This window comes from Dermacentor albipictus, chromosome 2 (assembly GCF_038994185.2).
Source record: "Dermacentor albipictus isolate Rhodes 1998 colony chromosome 2, USDA_Dalb.pri_finalv2, whole genome shotgun sequence".
Lineage (NCBI taxonomy): Eukaryota > Metazoa > Arthropoda > Arachnida > Ixodida > Ixodidae > Dermacentor > Dermacentor albipictus.
In genome coordinates, this window is record NC_091822.1 from 16,975,591 (window position 1) to 17,002,775 (window position 27,185).

Genomic DNA, 27,185 nt, shown 5'->3' on the forward strand with positions numbered 1-27,185 from the left:
GTGACCCGGCTTCTGGCACGTATAACACACGCGCGCTTGCCTCGCCTCGAACCGCTTTCTGCGTTCGGCTTCGGCTGCCGCCGTCTCCTTACGTTCGGTCGGACTGCTTTCACTCGCATCCGCACTACGTGTGTCCCCCTTTGCTCTCGTGGGCGTGAACTTCGGCCTCTCAAACTTGGAGCCAAATTCACCCTTTTGACCGTCCTTAGCTCCGCCAGCCCGACGCGTCACAAAGTCTTCGGCTAGCTCAGCAGCTCTAGCCACCGTACTAACGTCTGGCCTGTCCAAGACCCAGTACTGCACGTTCTCAGGTAACCGACTATAAAACTGTTCCAGCCCGAAACACTGCAGAACTTTCTCGTTGACACCAAACGCTTTCTCTTCTTTGAGCCACTCCTGCATGTTTGACATAAGCCTGTAGGCAAACTCTGTATACGACTCACTTTTGCCTTTCTCATTTTCTCGAAACTTCCGACGGAACGCCTCCGCTGACAGCCTGTACTTTTTTAGCAGACTCGATTTCACTTGGTCGAAATCCTCGGCCTCCTCTCTATTCAAGCGAGCGACTACGTCGGCCGCCTCGCCGGGTAACAAAGTGAGCAAGCGCTGTGGTCACGTTTCCCGAGAGAACCCCTGCTTCTCGCACGTTCGCTCAAAGTTAACCAGGAACAAACCAATGTCCTCTCCAAGCTTAAACGGCCGCATCAGGTCAGTCATTTTGAACAATACTCGTTCTCCTGCACCGTGTGCCTGACTTCCAGTACGAGCGCGTTCCATCTCTACCTCGAGACGCTTCATTTCCAAAGCGTGTTGACGGTCAAGCTCTTCTTTTTTCTCTTGTTGCTCTCGCTCTTTTTCTTTCTCTTGTTGCTCTCGTTCTGTCTGTTCTATACGTTCACGCTCATCTTTCTCTAGTTGCTCTCGCTGTTGCTGTTCTTTAAGTTCGCGTTCCTGTCTTTTTGCCGTCTCCCTCTCCTGAATGGTCTCAAGGCATTCCGACAGCTCGTCATCCTCAGCTCCTAACTCAAGAATAGCCCTTAGCAGTTCTGGTTTTCTGAGTTTGTCTGAGACATCCAGACCCAACTCTCTTGCAAGCTCCAACAATTTCGGTTTGCGCAACGACTTCAAATCCATGGCTGCTCTGAATGCTGCTTTCTCTACTGCCTACTATTGTCTTGCCGCAATTAACCCAGCAGCAACGACAACCACAATTACCAGCTCTGTTTCTGACACTAACAAAAGCCTGGCAAACCTCAGAAGAAGAAAGTCCCGCACTCACCAAACCTCGCAGCCAAGAATTCAGCGCAGTCGTTCCGCTGCAGGCAACCAGTCATCACACAGGGCTCGTTGCACTACTCCCGGATGGTCGTTGTGCTGCTCAGCATACAGTCAACCGCATATCTTCGCTGCTGGCCTCCGTTGTCGCGATCTCACCGCTGGCAACCAGCTGTTGGAACCGCACCGATGGCACCGGTTATTGGAATCTCAGCGCTGCCACCAGCTGTTTGAACCTCACCGATGGCACCAGCTGTTGGAATCTCAGCGCTGCCACCAGCTGTTGGAACCTCCGTGCTGACACCCGTTATTGCAATCGGACCGCTGGCGCCCGTTGTTGCAAATGGGTCGCAAGCCCCAAGGGTAGCGTTGGCCTGGCGGCCTGGGGCACCACTGGAAGCATCCGAAGGTCCTGGCAAAGCATGAGACGACTGCTAACAGAACAACTTGTTTATTCTAGCATCGCAAAAGAGCGGCCGGTCAGGTCGACCGAAGTGGAGAGACGGGAGAGCACGTTACTCAACAGAAGAAATCGGAGCCTCTCTCCTGGCGTCCGGGGGCAGCTGCTCTTATACTCTTGGCGTCGCGGGCAAGAAGGAAGGTCACGGGACGACACCACGTGACAGCGAGGCACGGACGGACTGAGACATGTAGAGACGAGTGTAGTGACGCATCAGCCGGGCCGGCGCCGGTCAGACCTCCTCGCTTCACACTTGGGGAGCTCCTCTCCCCGGCTGCCGCGCTTTGACAAGCGTGGGCACACACACACACACACACACGCACACACAAAGACACGTGGCACTGAACATGCCGGGACGCGCTCGGCGGGGATGCGTCGCGGCCGCTCCGAACGGGCCAAAATGTCCGCCGCTTTGAACGAAGCTCCGGCGTACGTTGCATCCGCGCCGGCTTTACCGCGCGTCGTAGGCGAAACGTAACAACGCGTATGACAAGTCATGACAACTAAAGAATGGGAAAACTCACTGGTAATGGCAAAAACAATGACACGCAAAATATTTTAAAAATAGAATAATATGCTAACATTGTTTGATTGACAGCCATACCAAAAAAAAGAGCTTACTTATGAACCTGCACGAAAGTATATGAAATGCGTGACATGCTCATTACTACTGAACAAAATGAAAAAGACATGGCAGAACAAAAATAACTTTGTACTAAAAACTGAAATACACATTATCACATTACTGTGCACTTGGCCACAACTTTAATAACGGTGGCAAGGGGGAACAGAAGGTAGTAAGCTTTTGCAGCAGCACATAGAAAACATTCGCAGAAAGGCCTATTCCTCAAAGACCAGGTAAAATAAGCCATCAACACGACTTTGCTTTCACCCAGAATGCAATCCTTAGCAGTAAAATTACGTCACTTAAGGCACAAAGTCGTACCGACTGGGCACTCCTTTGTATAATAAACACAAACTGCAAAAATGTGCATTTAGGACCCTTGCAATGCTCATGCTTTCCAGAAGAAAGAAAAAAGCGTATCATGTCTACACATGAAGGTTGTTCGCGCGGTTTTCCCATCGGCGATTACTGAGATAATACACAAACACGAACAGTAATTTTTTAGCTGTTATGCGTTTGTAGAACGTGACACACAGAAAAAGCACTGAGGGCGGAATGGAAAGCTAAGTTACTGAAGTTGCAGAATGAGACTTGGCACAGAAAAACACAAGTCATAAACCAGGTGACAATGAGGAGGTACATCTATTTGTCAGCTTTCTCTACCGGTAAGAGGGAAGCGTAGCACAATCAAGGCGCAACGACGTCCGGAGGGTCACGGAGCCCACACATGGACAGGGCTGTGTTCTGATGCGCGTTCTGATGTCCTTGGGTCTGCGCGCTCCCCTGTTTTCTTTAGACACCCGGAACAACCCTGCAGGGCTTGTTATTGAGGTATTCGTGCACCACTGCATGATGCACGAGCGGTACGAGTCGTGAAATGGGTGAAACATCGCGGAGGACAAGCACACAGCTATCCAGGACCACGAAATTGACGAAACCACCCAAGCCGGTCAACGCAAAGCAGCGCACGCTTCCCGATAACAGCAGATAACAAAACATGAAACGTCAAGCAGTGGGTTAAGCTGGCGGTGGGCCGCTGAGTGCGCGCGGACACAGTCGAAGGTGAGGCGCGTACAAGGGCGTCATGAGGAAGGGCGAGGGGAGAGGAGTTAGGGGGTTGGGTCACCCTGGGGTTAGGTCATCCTGGATCGGCGCGCAGGCGCGCGACGATCTACGAGGCCATGCAAGGGAAACGGATTTTATGCTCTGCTCTCCTCATAGAAGGCGCCAATTACCTCTGTCACCTCTGTCAAGAAAGAAGCATGTGCTTGCTGCGGTAAAGCTAGGGAAACTACGGAGCATGTTTTATTAGAATGTGAAGACGTCTACCCAGTGGTCGATTTAGGCCCCACTGGCCTCCTTGAAGCCCTTGGGTTCAGAGGGAGCAGTGGTACAGCAAACATGTCCGCAATAGACATTAGTAAAAGGCGACTAGAGGATTGGTGGAAGAAAAGTAGGGAAACGACAAAAGACGGACACGTATAAAAGCACAGTTCGCAATAGGGGAGCAGAAAATTTTGGCGTCGTAATTCAGTGTTTTTTTTTTCTTTTTTCATTGTTTAACCTAGGTAGGATATTGGGCAGTATAGTAGCAAAAGCTTGGTGGCGCAACCCACCAAAGGGGACGCTCATAATATCCATCCTATCCATACACCCATCCACCTAAAATCCCTTGATGATTTGAAAGTACCGCCACTCTTTGAACTCTGCCGCCGCCGCGCGACCTCCTCGCCCCTTGCGTGTCCCCCCCGCGGCAACCAGTTTTGCCCCCGTTTTTCTACACGACGATTGGCCTCCCTGCCGTTGCCCTTGGAAACGCGCGGATCTTGAGTTTTGCTTGTGTTTTTCTTTTTCGTTCGCGCCATTTTCCTCCTGAGCACGGCTGGCTCGGCGCTTTAGCTCGGCGTAGCGAACGTTGTACGCTGTTTCCTGCTCTATGTGCTAGCGCTATGCCGGGCTGTTGCGCATATAACTGCAGCAAGAAGCCTGAAGATGGTTATGCCGTTTTTATGATACCACAAGGAAAGCGTGACGGCTTGCGTAGGAAGCAGTGGCTGCATGACATTGGTCGAAGCAACTTTGTTCTGACAAAGAACAGCGTTGTTTGCGAGCTGAGGAGTCTTATAGCTCGTAGCAAAGCATCCCATAATACTGCATTTTTTTATCATTCTTCCGGCCTGCTCACCAGCGTTGTTTTTGTGGTTGTCCTCAGTGTGCTTAATATTCCAGGGCGGCTCCATCCCCTAGGACGTCGCTAAATGTTGTTATTCAGTCGGAAGTGCATCATTATAGATTCTGCTTTGCGCCCTGAAAGAAATTAGTGGCAACTATAATAATAATAATAACTTTATTTGCATCCGAAATACACGACGCCGGAGGCCTGCAGAAAAAGCTGTCGCATTGCAGCTTGACAAGGCCGCAGGCCCCCGCACTGGCAACTTCACGTAGCAGTCAGCAAATTATAAAATATATGTGAGTTACAATCAGCACTCACTGAAATCCATACATACAAAAAGATAAAACTCATTCCATATTCAGACATCGTTATACAAATTATGTTATACAATTTGAAGTTATACAATTCATACAATTGCAATTGAAATACAATTATTACAAGTAATACAATACAATTTGAAGTTATACAATTATGAAGTGCAAACATTCAGCTTTCAAGACACTATTTATCCATACAAGAGCGCCACCAGAGACCAGCGCACATAAAATGAACCGCAGAAAGCGCACATAACTCCGCAGTAAAAGTACAGTAAAATTATACACTAACTATACCATTCTTTTTTCCCTTTTTGTTTTCTTCTTCTACGCACTAAAGTATTTTCGAAGGTCCGCAAAAGTAATTTTGTCAGGCTCTATATTTTGTTTCTGTAATGTATTTAATAACCTTGGCAGCCGGTTTTTTAACATTTGTAAGCCATATGTTGTCCTACAAGTATCTATTGCCCATGTTTCAAAATTTCGCGTATTATATGTAGTAGAGTGATATTTCAACTCCGCTAACTGGCGCAAGAAACAAGTATTATTTTTTATCTCTTGTTTATATCGCTTGTACAGGCAATAATCATAAATATTTGATACTGACATTATGTTGCACCTGCGAAATAAGGGCTCCGATGGATAGTACCTGGGTACATCCGCAATAACTGGCAGAAGTTTTTTTTGCAAAACATGGATTTTTTGCGAATTGGTTTGCGTCGTAGAGGCCCAAACTAGGTGACAATAAATAAGTCTGGAACAAAATAAAGTATTGTAAATTAGCATCATTACACTGCGTGGTAGTATGCTTGCGTTCCGATATACGAAGCCGATTACTTGGGAGAGTTTTGTTGTTAGCTGATCTGTGTGCTCGTCCCAAGACAAGGTATTGTGGAAGACAACACCCAGTGTTTTATTAGAAGGCACTATTTCAATTGGAGTTGAGTTAAGCAGAACCCTTTGATGTAATGTTATCTTCTTGTTTCTAGCGTGAAACAAAACTACCTTTGTTTTCTGTACATTTATTTTTAAGGCATTTTCTTCTGTCCACTTTTCAAGTTTACCCAGGATTTCGTTGGCGTTGCGAACTATTTGGCTGGTTTCCTTTGCTGACAAAAATATACTAGTATCATCTGCATAAATGACGAATTTTACTTCTGGACATATACTTACAATGTCATTTAGATAGAGATTGAAAAGGAATGGTCCCAAGATGCTGCCTTGAGGCACACCACAAGAAACTGCTAATGGATCCGAGTGAAAGCCTTCTATGTCTACAATTTGTTGCCTATTTCTTAAATATGAATAGATTAGAGAAGCAGCAACACCTCGCATACCGTATCGTTCTAGCTTCCTAATGAGCACGTCATGATTAATAAGGTCAAAGGCCCTTGAAAAATCTATAAAAAAAACTATACTCATGGTACCCGTGGTATTGCAGGTGATGAGCGTTAGCTAGTCAACATTAAGTTTTTTTTAAGTTTTAAGGCGAAATCCTTTAGATCTCTATTTCAACGTCGCGTTGTAAACTGGAAGTATCACGTGACCCAAGGAAGGCCAGAGATGACCCGAAGCATGTCCACCCCTGTATAAGGGAATGATTACGCAAGATAATTAATGAATCATTAGCGATTGACATTAGGTGGATTAGGGAAGAGTAAGGTTGATTAGAATGTATTAAAGAAGATTAAAGGGAATTAGAGTGCATTAAGTAGGATTAAATGCAGGAATAAATATTAAGGTGGGTGGAGGAGGATTAAGGCTGATTATGATGGATCAGGGTGGATAAAGGAGGATTAAGACCGTACAGGGTAGGCTAAGGTGTATTAGGGGCGACGTGGGTTGATTAGGTTGTATTAAGGAGGATTGGGAGTATTAAGCTAGATTAAGGTGGATGAAGGAGCATTAAGGTGGATTAGGGTAAAGTGAATTAGGGTTCATTGAGTATTAAGACGGCTTAGTCTACCATAATCCTCCTTATGCACATAGAAACACCGAATCACATTCATCGACCTTAATCCTCCTTAATACACCCGAATTCATCTTAATCCAATCACTAATCAATCATTACTTTGCTAATCATTAATCATCTCTCATACGCTGCTGCACATGCTTTGGTTCGCTTCCCGCTTTCCTTCGGTCACGTGACCTTTTCTGTAGCTCACAACGGAACCTTGAAAGAGAGGTCTAAGTCGTTCAATTCATAAGCCACACAAAGGGATACAAGATCAGACGCACGAAGTAAAGTCAGATCATGTGGCAGAAAAATTGTCTGGAGTATAGAAATCGCCTCAAAGCTCCTTTTACATGGGTATACCCAGTTCATATTGCTTTAAGAAAAAAACAACCTGCTCATAAACTTTGCCTCCAGCATTATCGATGCTGTTATTAGCATTTCTCAAAAGTTTCAACCCCACTGGGGCGCGCAACTGGCCTAAGATAACACGCCTCCATAGAATACTGCGGCCCGTCCGCGGGAGCCCAGGAGGAAAAGCGCGCCGTGGGCAGCCGGCGGGCGAGGAGAATCGAGGAGGAAAGCGTCGTGAGCAGGAGAGTGTCGCTACTTTCAAATTATAAAGGGGTTTTACTGTCACCGTGGTAAAGAGTGCGGACACAGTCGAAGGTGAGGCGCGTACAAGGGCGTCATGAGGAAGGGCGAGGGGAGAGGAGTTAGGGGGTTGGGTCACCGTGGGTGGTGCAGCGGTGGCGTAGAGGTAGAACACCCGCCTCGCGTGCAAGAGGTCCGTGGTTCGAATCCCAGTGCCGGCAATTTTCCACCGGATTTAAAAAAAAAGAAATCCGCGTGTTGATAAAATTGCACAAACAGGCCTGGAGTGTGGCCTGATCCCGGTGACCACAACCGGTAACGCACTCCCTCACCAGAGCAGAATTGGAACCCTGGTGCAGTACTTGGCCACAACCTCCTATATAAACACAACAATCAAACCCCGGCCCTCAGTCCCCAGCAGCTGCGAAGCAACTGACCACGGCGGCGGTCAGACCTGCGACACAGCAGAGAGTGCTAAGAATCACTGGCTCCGGACAGTCCGCCATTGGAATATGAATTTGGCAACGTTTAACGCTAGAACGTTATCTAATGAGGCGAGTATAGCAGTGCTATTGGAGGAATTAGAGGGCAGTAAATGGGATATAATAGGGCTCAGTGAAGTTAGGAGACCAAAACAAGCATATACAGTGCTAAAAAGTGGGCACGTCCTCTGCTACCGGGGCTTAGCGGAGAAAAGAGAACTAGGGGTCGGATTCCTGATTGATAAGAATATAGCTGGTAGCATACAGGAACTCTATAGCATTAACGAGAGGGTGGCAGGTCTTGTTGTGAAACTTAATAAGAGGTACAAAATGAAGATTGTACAGGTCTACGCCCCTACATCCAGTCATGCTGACCAGGAAGTCGAAAGCTTCTAAGAAGACGTGGAATCGGCGATGGGTAGAGTGAAAACTAAATACACTATACTAATGAGCGACTTTAATGCCAAGGTAGGCAAGAAGAAGGCTGGAGAAAAAGCAGTGGGGGAATATGGCATAGGCACTAGGAATAGCAGGGGACAGTTATTAGTAGAGTTTGCGGAGCAGAATAAAAACTGGAGGACGCTTAAGCTTCGCCTTCAAGAGTGGAACGCGACAGCGTTCCCGTCGACCCGCCAAGGGATGTAAGACAGTGGGCTTCGGCGCAGCGACTACGCGCCCCGCATAGGACGCGGTGAGCGTCGAGCAACGCAGCGTTCGGCGCGGCAACGAAATGTGCGCCTGAGCAAGCGACGCACGCCTCCAAGGCAACACCGCATTCACTAGAGGCGCGTTTGTACCGCTTTGAAGCATGGAACCCGTGGCTCAGTGGTAGCGCCTCCGTCTCACACTCCGGAGACCCTGGTTCGATTCCCACCCAGCCCATCTTGCAAGTTGTTTTTTATTCATGAAGGGCCTGCTGGGATTTATCGCTCACGGCTAACGACGCCGACACCGACGCCGACGACACCGGCGTTTCTGCGACACGAGCTCCTTAACGCTGTCGCGTTAATATGAGGATAATGAATACCTTCTTCCCCAAGCGGGATAGCCGAAAGTGGACGTGGAGGAGCCCGAACGGCGAGACTAGAAATGAAATAGACTTCATACTCTGCGCTAACCCTGGCATCATACAAGATGTGGACGTGCTCGGCAAGGTGCGCTGCAGTGACCACAGGATGGTAAGAACTCGAATTAGCCTAGACCTGAGGAGGGAACGGAAGAAACTGGTACATAAGAAGCCGATTAATGAGTTAGCGGTAAGAGGGAAAATAGAGGAATTCCAGATCAAGCTACAGAACAGGTATTCGGCCTTAACTCAGGAAGAGGACCTTAGTGTTGAGGCAATGAACGACAATCTCGTGGGCTTCATTAAGGAGTGTGCAATGGAAGTCGGTGGTAACTCCGTTAGGCAGGATACCAGCAAACTATCGCAGGAGACGAAAGATCTGATCAAGAAACGCCAATGTATGAAAGCCTGTAACCCTACAGCTAGAATAGAACTGGCAGAACTTTCGAAGTTAATCAACAAGCGTAAGACAGCTTACATAAGGAAGTATAATATGGATAGAATTGAACATGCTCTCAGAAACGGAGGAAGCCTAAAAACAGTGAAGAAACTAGGAATTGGCAAGAATCAGATGTATGCGCTAAGAGACAAAGCCGGCAATATCATTACTAATATGGGTGAGATAGTTCAAGTGGCTGAGGAGTTCTATAGAGATTGATACAGTACCAGTGGCACCCATGACGATAATGGAAGAGAACATAGTCTAGAGGAATTCGATATCCCACAAGTAACGCCGGAAGAAGTAAAGAAAGCCTTGGGAGATATGCAGAGGGGGAAGGCAGCTGGGGAGGATCAGGTAACAGCAGATTTGTTGAAGGATGGTGGGCCGATTGTTCTAGAAAAACTAGCCGCCCTGTAGACGCAATCCCTCATGACCTTGAGCGTACCGGAATCTCGAAGAGCGCTAACTTAACCCTAATCCATAAGAAAGGGGACGCCAAAGACTTGAAAAATTATAGACCAATCAGCTTACTGTCCGTTGCCTACAAACTATTTACTAAGGTAATCGCAAATAGAATCAGAAACACCTTAGACTTCTGTCAAGCAAAGGACCAGGCAGGATTCCGCAAAGGCTACTCAACAACATACCATATTCACTCTATCAATCAGGTGATAGAGAAATGTGCAGAATATAACCAACCCTTATATATAGCCTTCATTGATTACGAAAAAGCGTTTGATTCAGTCGAAACCTTAGCAATCATGGAGGCATTACGGAACCAGGGTGTAGATGAACCGTATGTAAAAATACTGGAAGATATCTGTAGCGGCTCCACAGCCACTGTAGTCCTCCATAAAGATAGCAACAAAATCCCAATAAAGAAAGGCGTCAGACAGGAAAATACGATCTCTCCAATGCTATTCACAGCATGTTTACAGGAGGTTTTCAAAAACCTGGAGTGGGAAGAATTAGGGATAAAAGTCGATGGAGAATGCCTTAGCAATTTGAGATTCGCTGATGATGTTGCCTTGCTTAGTAACTCAGGAGACCAATTGCAATGCATGCTCACTGACAGGGAGAGGCAAAGCAGAAGGGTGGGTCTGAAAATTAATCTGCAGAAAACTAAAGTAATGTTTAGCAGTCTCGGAAGAGAACAGCAGTTTACGGTAGGTAGCGAGGCACTGGAAGTGGTCAGGGAATACATCTACTTAGGGCAGGTGGTGACCACGGATCCGGATCATGCGACTGAAATAACCAGAAGAATGAGAATGGGCTGGGGGGCGTTTGGCAAGCATTCTCAAATCATGAACAGCAGGTTGCCACTATCCCTCAAGAGAAAAGTGTATAACAGCTGTGTCTTACCAGTACTCACCTACGGGGCAGAAACCTGGAGGCTTACGAAAAGAGTTCTACTCAAATTGAGGACGACGCAACGAGCTATGGAAAGAAGAATGATAGGTGTAACGTTAAGGGATAAGAAAAGAGCAGATTGGGTGAGGGAACAAGCGCGGGTAAAGGATATCTTAGTTGAAATCAAGAAAAAGAAATAGGCATGGGCCGGACATGTAATGAGGAGGGAAGATAATCGATGGTCATTAAGGGTTACGGACTGGATTCCAAGGGAAGGGAAGCGTAGCAGGGGGCGGCAGAAAGTTAGGCGGGCGGATGAGATTAAGAAGTTTGCAGGGACAACATGGCCACAATTAGTACATGGCCGGGGTAGTTGGAGAAGTATGGGAGAGGCCTTTGCCCTGCAGTGGGCGTAACCAGGCTTATGACGACGACGATGATGATGATGATGATATGATGATGCACAAGGCCAGGGCCACCCGCACACCAGTCTGTCAACCACGTGTCAACGCACGCTTGTTAGCCGGCGTCTCAACAGCGTCTGACACGTCGGCTGAAAGAAAGGAGGAAATGAAAGGAAAAAAAGGGATACGCCAAGAAACCATACTAAGTGTTGTTGCCTATAGCTTGAAATTTAGAAGAGCGAATAGATTCTACAGCTGCCTTTGAAACGTTTATACCTATTGGTTACAATGTCTTGAACTTATGGGTAATGTATGATTCTCCGTATTTTCTTTCTCGTTCAGAACGGAAATTTGACTCTAAGATGTAGACATTAAGTTCATCAATGTTATTACCTGGTTAGTTGAAATGCTCGGCGACGGCTTTGGGAAGCTTTTTAGCTGTGTCCGCAGGATGTCCGTTTAAGTGACGTTCATTGATTGTGCTTTTTCACCGATATATTGTTTCTTACAGAAGGAAAATTCAAGCATATAAATCACATTCGAACTTGTACACGTGAAGCTAGATTTGACTTCATGTGTATAACAATTTGCGCTGCTTTTAACTTTACTGTCACTTTGAAGGTGCCTGCAGGTTTTGCACCTAGGGCGACAACATGCTTTTATTACGGGGGAATGCTGTTGGCTGACTTTGGCGTGCACTAACATGTCTTTAATGTTCCTGTTTCGGCGATAGGGAACCCTAGCTACATCCGGGAACGCTTTTCTCAGACGCTCCTTACTTGATAATATTGGGTGGTATTTTCGTAGGATGTTGTTTATGTTTGGGAGTGCATTAGAATATCTTGTTATAAAGCCCAGCGGTCTGTCCGATTGTAGTGTGGGCTGTTTCTTCACCAATTCCGACTGTCTCTCCAATCTTGACGCGGCATCATAAGCTCTATCGAGAGCAACTTCGGAATAGTTCCTTCCTGCTAGCATTGTTTTGAGGCCATTTAGGTGGTGGATATAATCGTGGTTTTCGCTGCAGATTCTTTTTATTCGTTTCGCTTGTCCGACAAAAATTCCTTGCTTGCTATGTCGCGGTTGATGACTGATGTAGTCTAAATATTTCTGGCTATCTGTAGGCTTCCGCCAAAGTGTCGTTCTGAGTTTTCCGTTTTCTATGTATACCGTCGTGTCCAGGAAGTTGACTTGACTAGGACAGTGGTGAGCAGTAAGTTTAATAGTCGGGTGAAAGTGATTGAAATGTCTAGTTAGGTCCGTTACGGTGCTTGTGCCGTGTTCCCATATTATAATTAAGTCGTCAATGTAACGAAGATAGGTGTGGGGTTTTAAAGAATAGGATTTCAACAGGTCTGCTTCAAGCTGTCCCATGAAAATTTTTGCATACGTGGGAGCGAATGACGTACCCATGCTAGTGCTGAAAGTTTGCAGGTAGTGAATAGAATCGAATTCAAAATAGTTGAGCGTGTGAAATATAGCCTAAGGGGCGATAAGTAAACTTCAGGAGCGTGCGCTTGGGGATTTATTGCGAGGGATCTAGAAACGGCTTCAATTACTTTACCCATGGGATTGTTGGTGTAAAGGGCAGAAACATCCAAAGTGACTAGAATAGCGTGGTCGGAAAGGATTTGGTTGGCGCTGATGCCGTCGATAATTCGAAGGAAGTGCGGCGTGTCTTGAACGAAAGATGGGAGGGCGGTGGGGAAGTTTGACAGGTAGTGATTTAAGAATTTAGATAGTGACTCAGTGTTGTTATTAGACACAATAGGCCGACCTGGGATTTCTGCTGTAAATATTTCTTCGATCGGAACGTTATGTATTTTAGCAAAAAAATAACAGCGGCCTGCCTTTTTGTTCTTGGACATCATGAAGCGATATTCAGATTGCGTGATTAGTTCCCTGGACAGGAGCTCCGCTATTGTGTTTATCACAATATTGCTATAATCTGAAGTTGGGTTAGAGTCGAGTTTTCTGTAAGGGATGTGGTTGCTCAGTTGTTGGTAGGTGCTCAGAAGCAGTTGTGGAGAAGGGTGAAAGGCGATAAAAGAGTGGCAGTAGAGACATTTCCGGGGTGTACGCTGGGTTCTGTCATGGAGCGAGCAAAAGCAAAGCTCGTGGACAATGCCCAGGTGCGCAAAGTTGTCATAGTAGTACATGGGCTAATTGACGCCCTAAACAGGAAAGCTACCGGACTAGCCCAGCGCTTGACGAAGGGGGTGGACGACTTGCGCGAGCTATCCCCTCAGGTGTAGATCGTGGTGTGCACGGTGGCGGAAGTGCCTGGGCGTGACAGTCATTTCATTTCATTTCATTTATTGTACCTTCAAGGCCCGAAGGCGTTACAGAAGGGAGTGGCACTAAATGCAGAGCATGTGCAGATAACAGGGTATAACAATAACAATAAAAAATAGAAAATGCGGATTAACAAATGTATTCTTCAATAGTAGTTCTAAAAGCAGAAGTATCGGTAACGTTAACAATTGAGGCCGGCAGATGATTACATTCATTGGTAGTTTTAGGAATAAATGAATAAAAAAAAATAGGTTCATGCGACAGTATGGAACGCTCAATTTATGCCGATGGCCAGTACGAGATGATATATATCCAGGTTCGGACAAAAGTTCACTTTTTAATTCCGGATTGTAATAATAAATTTTGTGCAGCAGTGACAAGCGTGCTAACTTCCTACGGGATGAGAGGAGAGGGAGGTTTAAAGTAGTCTTCATAGATGTTACGCTTGATGTCCGAGAATAGTTAGTAAGAATGAAACGCGCGCTACGATTTTGTATAGATTCTATTGCATTTGTTAAGTAATCCAAGCCAGGGTCCCATACAGAAGAGGCACATTCAAGCTTAGGACGTATTAGTGTTTTGTATAGAAGTAGCTTTAAGTTAGCGGGTGTCATAGAGAAATTGCGACGGAGGTAACCAAGCGTACGGTTGGCATTGTTAGTGATGTGGCTTATGTGTGTTTGCCAGGAAAAATTAGATGTTATGTGGGCGCCTAAGTATTTATAGGAACTGACTTCTTCGAGTACAGAGTTCTTCAAGTGATAGTTGGATAGCTTAGACGCAGCAGTATTGCGGGAAATTCTCATTAGTTTGCACTTTTGGCTGTTAAGTCGGATTTTCCAAGTGTCGCACCAGTTAGTTACCTTGTCTAGATCAGATTGTAGATTTAGAGTGTCAGAATTTGATTATATTACTCTGTAAATGGCACAATCGTCTGCAAATAACTGTATGGAGGACGCTACACAGTTAGGCAAATCATTAATATAAATGAGAAAAAGCCCACGTACAAATAGTCGTAGTGGCTACTAATGAGGCGATATGGAAAGTGAGCCGAGAGAAAGGTTTCGAGATTGTCGAAATAAACAGGGAAGTGAGAAGGTGTGGTGGTTTTCAACCAGACGAAATTACAGGCTTGCAGGAGGAGTGGGCTGGTGACTAGCTGGTCGCGCTGTTGCTTTCTAGGGGCCCATGGGCGCTCAAGAGGCCAGAGTAGGTAGTAATGAGGGGAACATCAGAAGAGCATCGCCGTCGATAACAGAAAAAGGATAAAAGCAAGAAAGAGAGCTCGCCATTCAGTAGGCTACACCAAGAAGCAGGGCGGCAGAAAGGAAAATGTGCAGAGATTGAGGAGCAGTTAAATAGAGAACAAATAGGGGTGTATGCGGTTACAGAAGCACACCTTAGAGACTCGGAAGAGCCGCAAGTGGTTGAGAATGATGTTTGGGAAGGGCACAATAGAACTACGTCGGAAAGAAAGGGAGGGGGAGTCGGAATGCTTATCCATCAGGGAGCCAAATGGAAAAGACTAAATTCAAAATGTCAAAGAGCATCTTTGGTTATCAGGTGCAATGAGTGGGAAAAAAACTAGGCTGGGCGTTACGTATTTGTGGACTGGAAACAATTGCACAGAGAAGAATAAAGGGTTAGGCTTCGGGAATGATGCTGAAATTATCCTATTAGGTGACATGAATGCCCACATACAGGATTTAGATGGCTATACCGACAACAACGGGAAGTCAATGATAGACCTTTGTAAGCAACATAACCTCATTATCGTGAATATATGGCATAAGTGTGAAGCCCAGATCACATCGGAAGTGGGAAACAGGCAATCGACCATTAATTACTGCCTGATGACAAAAGAAATTCATGATAAGTTGAGATACGTGGTAACTGATGAGAAAGAGTATAGCAGCATAGGGAGTGATCATAAACGCGTCATATTGAAAGTGGCATATGCAGTTGGAAAAAAGAGCAAGGAATGCAAAATGGACAGTCCAAATTTGAACGCTGAACAAATAGCCAATATAGCCCCTAAAGATTAGGAACAACTCCCATTGCTGTTTATGATGTACATGGTGAGGATGAAAAGGGCACTCGAAGGAATATCGGATTTGATCTCTCATACAAACAGGCGGGTACGGAAGTAGAGCAGCAGCTTCCAGGTTTATTTTATGCGGACGACATTGTGTTGCTAGCTAACAAGCAAAGTGATTTGCAACGTCTGGCTAATATCTGTGGACAGGAAGTCAGCAATTTTGGTTTGAAATTTAGTGTTAAAAAATCAGGTGTTATGGTACTCAATGAAAACAGTGAACAGACAGTGGCAATACAGGGCCAGGAAATACCTCGGTTAAGCGAATATAGATGCCTTGGTATATGTATAAACGAATGCAATAGATATATCGAAACATAGGGAAACACAATAGCAGTGAAGGGGAAGAGAAATGCAGCCATAATGAAGCACACAGCGCTATAGGGAAACAATAAGTACGAGGTGCTCCGGGGTATGTGGAAAGGTGTAATGGTTCCAGGACTTACCTTTCGAAATGCAGTTATTTGCTTTAAATCAGGCATACAGTGAGACGCCTCGCATTGGGCGCTCACGGGAAGACTACGAATGAAGCTGTGCAAGGTGATATGGGCTGGACTAGTTTTGAAGTGAGGGAAGCTCGCAGTAAAATTCATTATGAAGAACGACTGAGGAATATGAAAGAAAGTAAATGGGCTGGGAGAGTGTTGATGTATCTGTACAGGAAAAACATTCATTCACAGTGGAGGAAAAGAACTAGGAAGCTTACCAGCAAGTATGCGGCCTGTAGGGTGGGCAACACAGCAACGAAGAACGTCAAGCGGCTGAGAGAGAGGCTGAAATAATCACACGGGTGGCGGGAATGGAAAAGAAACTTGCCATGAGTAACTACTTAAGAGGAAAAAAACGAAATCAGGAAAGAAATAATTTATGATAACTCACAGGGAAGCTCATTACTTTTCGAAGGGAGATCGGGATACCTTAGAATACGCACATATAAAGCGAGATATTAGAAGGAAGAAGAAGCATGTGCTTGCTTCGGTAAAGCTAGGGAAGTGATGGAGCATGTTTTATCAGGATGTGAAGACGTTTGCCTGGTCGATTTAGGCACCACTGGCCTCCTTGAAGCCCTTGAGTTCAGCAAGAGCAGTGGAAAATAAACGTACCCGCAATACAAATAAATAAGAGGCAATTGGAAGACTGGTGGAAGAAAAGTAGGGAAACGACAAAACACTGAGATGTACAAAGGCAAAGTTCGCAAAAGGGGATCAGAAAATTTGGTTGCGGGCGTTCATAGGTTTCTTTTTTTTTCTTCTTTAACGTAGGTAGGGCATTAGGCAGTATAGTAGCAAGGGCTTGGTGACGCAAACCACCGCCCCTATCCAAAGGGGATGCTCAGAACATCCATCCATTCATCGTGGGGCGGTAGGGCAACCCACCGCCCCGCTCTAAAAGCGGCGCTCATAGCATCCCTCCAACCGTCCGTCGCAGCCTATGCAAGAGGCGCACAACTTGCACACCACCTACAGACATGATAGCGTCGAATGAATCTGAATATCTGAGGAAACATAATTCTTTTACCTGGAAATTCAAACCTTTTTGCAGTCTGCCACAGGAGCGGTGCGCCCCGCTCGGTTCCTTGCATCCAGGTGGCGCTCGTCTCCGTCCATCCAGGGGCGCCCGCCGCAGGGCGGGAAAAAGAACAAAAAACCAGAAAGCTCGCCCTCGTGCATAGCGTTCGCCGCCAGCGTTTTCCGGTAAACAATTCGGTTTCATAAGCTGCAGTTGCCGGGAAGCGTGAGAAACAATCAGGCATTTTTGAATACCGTCGCGTTCCACTCCTAAAGCCTAAGCTTAAGCGTCCTTCATTTTTTCCATCCGGAGATGTAAATCACTGTGATGTCGAATTCTTGCAATCTCAGGCTCCGCCGTGAAAGGTGTCCTCAAGGTTTATTTATGTTGCTAGCCAACATAATGCATGATTGTCGCCTACGACTTGGAAGATCCTGCCGTACAGGTAAGGGCACATTTTTGAAATAACCCGAAATGAAGGCAAATCATTCATTTTCTTCCGGAGAATAATTGGCTTCCGCTTAAGACAGCGACTGGCTAGCATAGGCAGCATTCCGTTGAACGGTACCTTTTCTCTGGACAATGACGGCATCGAAACCTATGCTACTTGCGCCGGTGTGGATTTCGGCATAGGCGTCTTTGTCGAAGTCTGCATGTAACGGTGGCCACTGCAGGCGTCATTTGTGTTTTTGAAATGCTTTGACCTGAGGCATTTTCTACTTCAACTTGACGTGAGATTTCGATAGATGTGTCCATGGCTCGGCGATGTGTACACAGGTCAAGAAATCAGCGCAGTGTCTTCTTGTCAATGGGCTGCTGGAACTTTCAGACGACGGCTGTCTTCTGCAGGTCGGTGCACACTCTAGATTTGGTGATGACGTCTCCCAGGAACAGCATCTGATCGTCAGTTTAAATGTATGTGCAAATCACTTGATTGCCGCTAGTATTGTTTTAAAGTCAAGTGCTCTTGGGAACTTGCGTAAAGAAACGACGATGTGATCTAAATAAACATTGCAGGCCTGCCACTTCAAGGAAGCCAGCAATGTGTCCATCACGCACTGGAACTTCGCAAGTAGTGAGCAAAGCTGAAATGACGTGACTAAATTCAAAGAGGGGGCCTGGCGTGAAAAACGCGGTCTTCTCTAGATTCCTCTCGTCGACTTCAATATGCCAGAACAGATTTGAGGTGCATAGACGAAAAATATCTGGAGTTACACAGTCGTACCGATGTGTCATCCATCTGTTGGAGGGGGTAAACGTCCTTCTTTGGCACTTTGTGGAGGCGACGATAATACACCCAAGAACATAGAGTTCAATCCTTCTTCACTAAGACCATAGGAGACGCCCATGGACCATTCAACAGTTGTACGATTTCGTCGCGCAGCATTTTGTCAATTTGGTGCTGTGCGGCACCTCGCTCTCTTGTCGAAACTCGGTTGAGGCTTTGACGGACTAGTCGAGTGGATTCTTTAGTTATTGTGCGATTCTTGGCAGCTAGTATTTGTCAAATACATGACAAGGAAAAACCGTTCTGGTATTGCTGGAACAGACCCTTAAGCTGTTCTTGCTTATGTCTGAGAGACTCGGTATTAGCCATGACATCTTTGAGTGGCGAACTGGAGCGTATTACGGCAAAGGGGGGACCCTGCCGCCACGCACTTGCTTGCTATGCGAAGGCAACTTGGTGGTGTCAACCGACCTGCTCTGCTCCAGTTTTTCAAATGCGAGTCTACAGGTTTGTTCAACAGTGCATTCGGAATATTCCAGGACACAATTTCCTGTGAAATGGAGTGGAGTCGTCATCGTCACCACGCCTAATGTCGACTGCTCCTAGCGTCGTCTGCTATAGTCATTAGTGTACACACGTGCGCGCACTCTAAAAACTAAGGAGGGTATCGCAGGAGTGAAGGGGCCGATTTGCTCTTAAAGCGTTGTTTTACTCTCTTAAATTGTCGAGTGGAATGAGATGCATTACTCACTCCATCAGCAACGAGAGAGTGAAATGTTCTTTTCACCCTGCCCTTCTTGGAGAGAGTAGAATACCCGTTCTACTCTTGCGGCAACAGAGAACAAAACGTAGCGTAACCTTCTCCTTCAACTGTAGGAAGCTGGCGCCGAGCATGGCGATGTATCACTCACGCACGCTGAGCAAAGAACACACCGTTTTGTTTCTAAGAGAAGAGGCTGCCACAGTTCAAAGGGACACGGAGCCAGCGCTCTACTTATTCGCTCGGAGTTGCCTCACCGCGCAGCGCACAACATCGCGGAACAGCACAGCACCGGAAGAAAGTGATCCGTCCAGCGTGCAGCAACGAAGGCTATCGGATGGAGATCGTGTGTCAGCCAACTCGCGTCGCCGCAGAAAGCACGATAGTCGTTCGTCATTCGTTGGATATAACAACAAATCCTCCACGGTAAGTGTATTCTAACTTAGGTGCACATTCTCCGTATATGTCATGCTATCGCCAGGAAGTCCTCGCGGCGCTTAGCCGACGCGATCGGCAACGGACTAGGCAAGCGCGCTGTGTCCGTCGATGTCAATCGAAAAAGCCAGTTGTCGCGATAACTGCATGTGATTTTATCACTTGCCGCTATTCGTAAGAGCTTTAAACTTCGCAAACACTGCCAGAACCATGGTATGTTCAATAAGACGTGAGGCGAGAGGATGGTTTGTTCACCAGCCCATGATTCCGAGCCTATGCGGAGCGTACTTAGCGTGCGTTTTGTGTATTTTAATTTATTCAGTTTGGCGGTCTACTGTGTCCGGAACGCTGTTGAAATACGGAGTCACATAACAGAAGGCATAATTTTGCCGGCGGCGTGCTGTAGTTTTAAATAAACCGCGCGCTTGACGGTGTCGTTCGCCCATGGGTAATTTGCGACCACTTAACTTACGTGCAGCGCCAGGGCTAGTTAGTAGCTTTGCTGCAGGCATTCAGCTGCATGCTGCAAGAGGTCAGTTAGGCGTATTATCTTGAACTTAATGTATATGCATGAGAAATTCATGTTTTGTGCTGAATAAAGTACAAGCTCCATATAAACGATCTTGTGTGTTAGAGCGACAAGCGATGCGATGGAGATGGCTGCCGCGTTTGCTCGTCGCCTACAAGTGGTACTCCGTGCGAGCGACGATATTCAGCGACGTCGCCCCGGTGTTGCCAGTACGAGGGCTGCAATTACGCGTCGAAACTAGCGTGATGCATGCTCTAGTAATTTGACTTGATGTATTTTACTGTAAAAAGCAGCATAAATTATTTCTTAAGGTGTTGCAGTAGCTTATTAACCTTGCACGTATAAAATTCAATCGCTTGGTCGTCCCGTGTGACAATCGGTAGTATTTGAGTGATGTACATCCAGTTCCGGCTTCGCTCTATTGGCTAGTCGCTCATAGCGCTTGCGGGCGACGAGCGACGATTTATAGATTTGCAGAACCGAGCCATCTGTTCAAGCGGCGGCCCGTTTTGTCGCTAGAAGCCGTCGCTCGTCGCCGTTGCGCACGAAATCACTCTCATAGGGTTTAGCCCTAAGACTGAACTTTTTTTGCTCATGTGTTGAAATGGTGTGATTATGTGTCTGATTTTATGCCTCCTGTTACGGTTTCCGAGCACGGTGCGAATCTGAAAGGGTGCTTATGTCTACGAACTCAGTGAATTGTCAAGCAGCAAGTTATGCATAGGCATCGAATATAACGGCTGCTGTGTGGAATTGTAATTGCAGGGGCGCTTTACATACGCGTATTGTTTTGGACATGCCTGTGCATTTGCTAATATGAGTTGGCGTTTCAGAATTATGTCATGTGAACAGCTAAATCACCCTTCCTCTTTGGGTTACAAGCGTAATGTGTGCATCTTGCTATTTCATGGCAGATCAAAATGTGGTTATCGCTTTAATATTTTTTGTGGAGAAATAAATATCAAAATAAAACGTTGCCGTATTTCCATGTTACCAGTCGTCTGACGTACACAAAACAAAGAGTTGGTCCAATGAACTAATGACTGCAGTCTAACTGCAACTTTTACGTGCCTTCGAGATTGTAAAATGCTAGATTTCAAATTGCAGCAGTAGTCGAGTCTGTCGAAACTTATATTCATTTATGAGGTGCGCAAGTCCATTGCGCGCCTCATAAATGAATATAAGTTCATGCCTTTTAGTAAGCGTAGGTGGAGGCTGCAATGAACTGTTTCTGATTAGTATTGAAATGTGGGTAACCTTGCCATAACAAGCTGTGTTGCCAATTCTTATGGCACATCCAGTCTTATTCATTGAAATGGAGGACCATATTTTCATCCCTACTTAGCATCACATTTGCAGATATGATCCTCAAATTACGGCTTCAGCAGTGGCACAACCAGAGATGGTGCGGGGGCACACTGGGCACGTGCTTAGGATGTGTCACAAGTGTTATTTGCGACACACCAAACTAATGACAGACTTATGACATCTGACAGTGACCAATACTCTATTAATTAGCAGGAGTATTGCAACATTGGTGCTGAACGAGGATGAACAGTCAGTTATTTCTTTTTTCTGTCAATCTAAAAATGGAAATTTGTTTAGCGGTTGACTGGTGCACTCATGTAGATGTTTCGCATGCATTTCAGTAGGAAGACTAAGAGCTAAGACTTTCTTTTAGTGCCCTGACCTTATTTCTTGACTGTTTTGATGTTGTTTTACCATGTCCTCGTGTTTACTTAGCACACAATATTTTTCAGGCACCCGCTTTATACAACGCAAGAAGGCAGCTACAAGGACACAAGGGTGTCAAACAGCCAGCCCAGCGCCACTCCACGTAGTGCAGACAAGCGCACGCCAAAGAATCAAAATACATCGCCATGCAATTTGGACAAGAAAACTAGAATGTGGGTATATTGGATGTACCATTTGACTAAATCTCAACGAAGCTTTCAAAGTACAGTATGTCACACCAAGATGAAAATTCTCATATACGCTAGACAGTCATCTTAACATGGTATGTTTATGTAATGTCTCTGATGGAAAAGTCAAGGCCAAGTATGCTCTCTGGAGACAAACACATAAGGTAAAGTGCCATTGAAAAGTTAGAAATGTGTTTTAAAAAAGCTGATTAGTTTTGTGAAAAGTGAGTGCTTTTTGCCTTGCCTCTCAACAGATATATACAGTCAAACCTCGATATAACGAACACGCATATAACGAATTATTGAATATATCGAACTCTTCCGAAATATTTTTGTCAAACACATGTATTTTTAACTTCCTATAGCGAACGCGGTTTGGCATAAAACGGATATAACGAACTTCGCGACGCCAAGCCCTACCTCACTTTAATAGCAGGCGGCAGGCTTCGTTGCACTACAAGTGTGTTGTGCGGCGCAGCAAACGTTCAGGACAACCTCGCAGGCACTGACAGCGCCGCAGATGCCACGTCGTCATCGAGAGTTGACAGCCAAAGAAATCGTCCGCATCTCACAACCGCTGACACCGCCGCTTCAGCAGCGGCGGCAGCGGCGTGATCGAATGTTGCTTTTGCGTTTTAGTGTTAGCAGTGGCGTGGCCGTTGGTGACATGCCCACCAACGGCCATGTTGGTGTTGGTGACATGCCCGCAACAATGACTGTAGAAGACTTCGTAGGTGGCGACGACATCTCAGTGACCACGGCTGTACTGACGGACGCCGAAATCGCTGCGGAAGTCTCTGAACATCCCGCATGCGAAGCTCAGGCTGACCCTGTGGACGATGAGAACATTCCGACTTCACAAGAAGCACTTGCTGCGTTGGATTTACTGCGCCGCCACTGCAATGCTATTGAGGGCAGTGGGTTTGCCCTTGTTGAGTGTTTGCAAACTGTGGAACAGGGCGTGATACGGAATGCGATGAACACCAAGAAGCAGGCCGCGATAACGCAGTTCTTTGTGCGTAAATAAATTAACGTGACCCAAGTAAGCGTCGTTCGAGTTGCTGTGCCTTCTCTGATTGAATTTTGCTCCTCTTGCATGTATTTTTTACAAAATTTTATATTACGAATTATGGATATAGCGAACTAATTTCCGACTTTTTAACTGTTCGTTATAACGAGGTTTCACTGTATATATATAGTGGTACAATGAAATTGCATTTTTTCTTAGTGACATAATAGATACTTGCAATGAGCACAGTGACTGCGTTCACTATGAAAAGCAACAGCTCATGCTTGGTTAGGTGCTTACATAATATAACAGCACATGAATGCAAGGGTACAAATACAGACCACTGTCATTCTGTATTTTAAATGCTGACATGAAGCAGACAGATTTTCATTTCTCCCCTTTTATCTATTTTTTACACGTAATTTTAGAAGTATGGCTTCCTCTTAGGTTCCAGAAAGGGGAAGCATTGGGGGCGGAGTATCCCATGTTTAGGAATTCTTATCTTTTACATGCATGCTCACGAATCCAGATCATTGGAACTGCTCGCGGTGAATAACCAAGTTACTCGGCTCTGACACATCTCTGACAACTCCGCTCTGACACATCAGGTCACGGAATACCTTTGGCGACATCAACTGAGGCAGCTCCGGGCAGAAGCTTCCGAGGAGCGGCACGTCCCATCGAAGCACACAAGTAATAAGGTCCACATTCCCGAAGGCCTTGCCCTGCCAGAAAAGGTGCGTGAAATCCTAGAACGAGGTCCTAAGTTCGCCATGGAAGCTAAGAGCATGAAACCGGAGCTACTTTCTCTCGTGCGGCAGATCTCCAGACATGCACCAGAAGACGAAGGCGTGAGAATGAACTCTGAAGGCGTGGACGTCCTGAAAAAATGTAGGCTTCAAAGTTTCAAGTTGCCAGTGAAACACGTTGTTACGTACTTAGTTGGAAATGCACTGTCGGTCCTACCTGCTGACAAAGAAGGAGGCTTTATAATATTTTCACATGGTATCTACAATGAAAAAAGCTAATGAAGCAATATCAGCCGTGTTCAGTGAACACAAGGAAATTTCACTGGCGAAAGTTAAGAGCAGAGCTGTTGCGATGTGCCGGGACATGAACCTAGATAAAGTATTGAAATCAATAGGCAAAAGCAAGAAAGACAGTCTCGGTGTATTTTTTAGCGCGAAAACTCACAAAGAAGGTGTCCCATTCAGGGTAATAGTATCGGAGAAAGGCACGTGGCAGAAATACATTGCAGTCTGTTTATTAGACAAACTTAACCTACTCAAGATTAAAGATATGTTCATCACGAAAAATTCCGAGGAACTTTTAGCCTTTGTAGAGGCCAACTGTAACGCGGGACTAAAGGCCTTCTCAGCAGATGTGAAGGACCATAGCAGATGTGAAGGACATATCCCTTGGACATTGCAAACTGCTTCGTTAATTCCTTTTGTGCTGATAATGAAGAGTGCGAAGATTCATTGACCGAAACTTACCCCCGTGTGCCCCATAGCTTTTTTCTTCATCCCGCAACACCTGAAGACATAGTCACAGTCATTTCCAGTCTAAAAAATACAGGTCCTGGTCTCGATAACTTCAGCCCATCTCTCATAAAAACGATAGCGTACCTAATATCTGAAATATTCTGTCACATAGTGAACCTCATCTTTAAAACAGGAATATATCCAACTTCTTTGAAGAAAGCCAAAATAATCCCCGTATTCAAGAAGGGAGATAAGCGTCTAACAGCTAATTACCGCCCTATAGCTATACTTTCATTCTTCAGTAAAATTATCGAAAAACTAATCGTAACACGCTTATCAAGCTATTTATCAAAATTTTGCATCCTATCACCAAATCAATTTGGGTTTCGGGAAGGTTACTCAACTGATTTGGCATTAATATTTCTAACAGACAAGATTCGGCAGGCAATTGACACTGGAAATTTCGCTGGTGCATTATTTATTGACCTTTCTAAAGCATTCGATTCACTTGTTCATAACATCCTTTTTGCTAAATTAGACTCTATTGGTATAACTGGCCCGGCACTGCAATTACTACGTAACTATTTAAAAGATAGAGAATACACTGTATCAATCTGCAGCACTTACTCGCACCCTAAAACAACTAACATTGGTGTACCACAAGGATCTATATTAGGGCCTCTCTTGTTTTTAATATACATTAATGACCTCCCAAAGTACCTAAAGTCCTCTGAATGTATCCTTTACGCTGACGACACTACCATCTTCTCCTCAGACAAAAGCCTTGATTCATTGATGTGTAAGCTTAATCACGACGCGGCAAATATTGTAACCTGGTGCCAACTAAACAGACTACACATTAATACTGCCAAATCTAACTTCGTGATCTTCTCAGCTAAACAAAAACATATCTCAGTGTATCCATCGCTAACCTTTGCTTCCAGTGCAATTTATCCTGCTGATAGTGTACTGTTTCTTGGCGTCATATTAGATAAACACCTAAAATTTGATGAGCATGTTTTATCTCTAACAAAGAAGGCAGCATATGGAATTAGAATATTAATTAAAGTTCGCAATTTCTTTAAAATGAAGACACTCATCTCCCTCTACTACGCTTTTATTCACACGCATATTAATTATTGCATATCATCATGGGGAAACACGTATCCCACACATTTATTTCCACTACAGCATACACAAAATCAAGCAATTCGCATCATTACACGTAGCAGCTACACATCGGAAGCATCTCCATTGCTCAGATCTAACGGCATTTTATCGTTACAGAAATTAAATAAATACTCACTTGGACTACTTGTTTATAAATCTGTTAACGGAAAGCTCCCATTCCCTATAATTAGTACCAGCCAGTATCCATATTCCACGTCTACCCGTTTCGCTTCTACCAACAGCTATTTACTACCAAAACCTAGAACTAATTATGGTAAATTTACTACTAATTTTTCAGCCACACTACTTTGGAACTCATTACCGTGTCATATTAAGATATCCTCTCATTTTTACACATTCAAGTCAAACCTTCGTAAATTTTTGCACTCAATATAACAATGTGATCGTTATCATTTTATTAATAAGTGCTTTCTGTCGTTAATGTTTTACAGCGTAAGCAAGTGACTAACTTAATATGGTGTCTTTTGTTTTTTTATATAGCTGCTTTGTATTTATATATCCTACTCACTTGTAATGGGAGGTCCCCTGTACAGTCTGTTGACTATGGGACCTCCCTCTGTATGTATGTATAATCCCCATTTGTAACCTTATTAATATGCAAATAAAGAACTCTTGAACTCTTGAACCTGTATTATTTTTTTGCCGCTGAATGAATTGTTAAGTTGGGTTCAATCATGTATAGATGAACTTGGTGCTGTAAGATTTAGTACGAAAGCGGGCACAACCGTTGAATATTTTTTAGAACTTTTAGACTTGTACATGAAGTCAACATTTGTGCAAAGAAATGACATTGCGTACCTTCAAAAACAAGGGGTCTGTATAGGATCCTGCCTAGCGCCTGTTTCAAGCAACCTGTACTTAGCCAAGCTAAACAGAGACCTGTGCTCACGCATCAATGATACAAGAGTTGTTAAAATATTTGGATTTGTTGATGATTTTTAGTTTTTGTCAATGTTAAGCTTGAGAATTTTGACACAGAGTCTTCAGCTGTTAGTAATATTATACGCGAGTGTCTTTGTCCACTGGAAGTTACGTTCGAAGTGCCTATAGAACAAAAGCTGAAGTTTCTTGATGTTAAGTTTACCTTCGATGATGATCTGGCATGCTGGTGTTACAGTCCCAGGACAAATAAACCGTTCTTGTCATATCATTCAGCCCATTCTAAACTGGTAAAACGAGGAATTGCGAAAACGTGTTTTACTAACGCACTTACTAAATCAAGCCATCATTGCACTGACGAAGCATTCACACAACAGGCCGTGCGGCTACATGAAGCAGGTTATCCCAATCATGTAATGGCATCAGTTGCAGAGGGAATACTTAGGCAAGTGCAGCAATCATGGACTGCTGAACGAGCGGAAGAAAATAGTAACCGAGAGAAAAAACGACCAACAGTGATACCTTATATCCACCGGTTGTCGCACAACCTAAAGAAAATTCCCCGCCGAGGTAACAATGATGTGGTTTTTTCAGCACCCAAAAAACTAATTAGCCTGTGTAGAAAAACAAGACCAGAAAAGAAAGTCCCCTAGCTGCCAAGTTAAACACAGGAAGAAGTTTAGAGAATGTAAGACATCAATTATATA

At 45.1% G+C, this 27,185-nt stretch overlaps 1 protein-coding gene and 1 long non-coding RNA gene across 2 annotated transcripts in view; both read left to right on the top strand.

Moving 5' to 3' along the window:
- The window catches only part of LOC139055666 (neprilysin-1-like), a 448,216-nt gene that overhangs the window by 272,537 nt on the left and 148,494 nt on the right, over positions 1-27,185 (top strand). The window lies entirely within an intron of this gene.
- LOC139055342 (uncharacterized) lies at positions 19,347-26,440 on the top strand. The gene is made up of 3 exons (XR_011511684.1): positions 19,347-19,455; positions 21,754-21,900; positions 23,533-26,440. It is a non-coding gene; the product is annotated as an uncharacterized lncRNA (long non-coding RNA).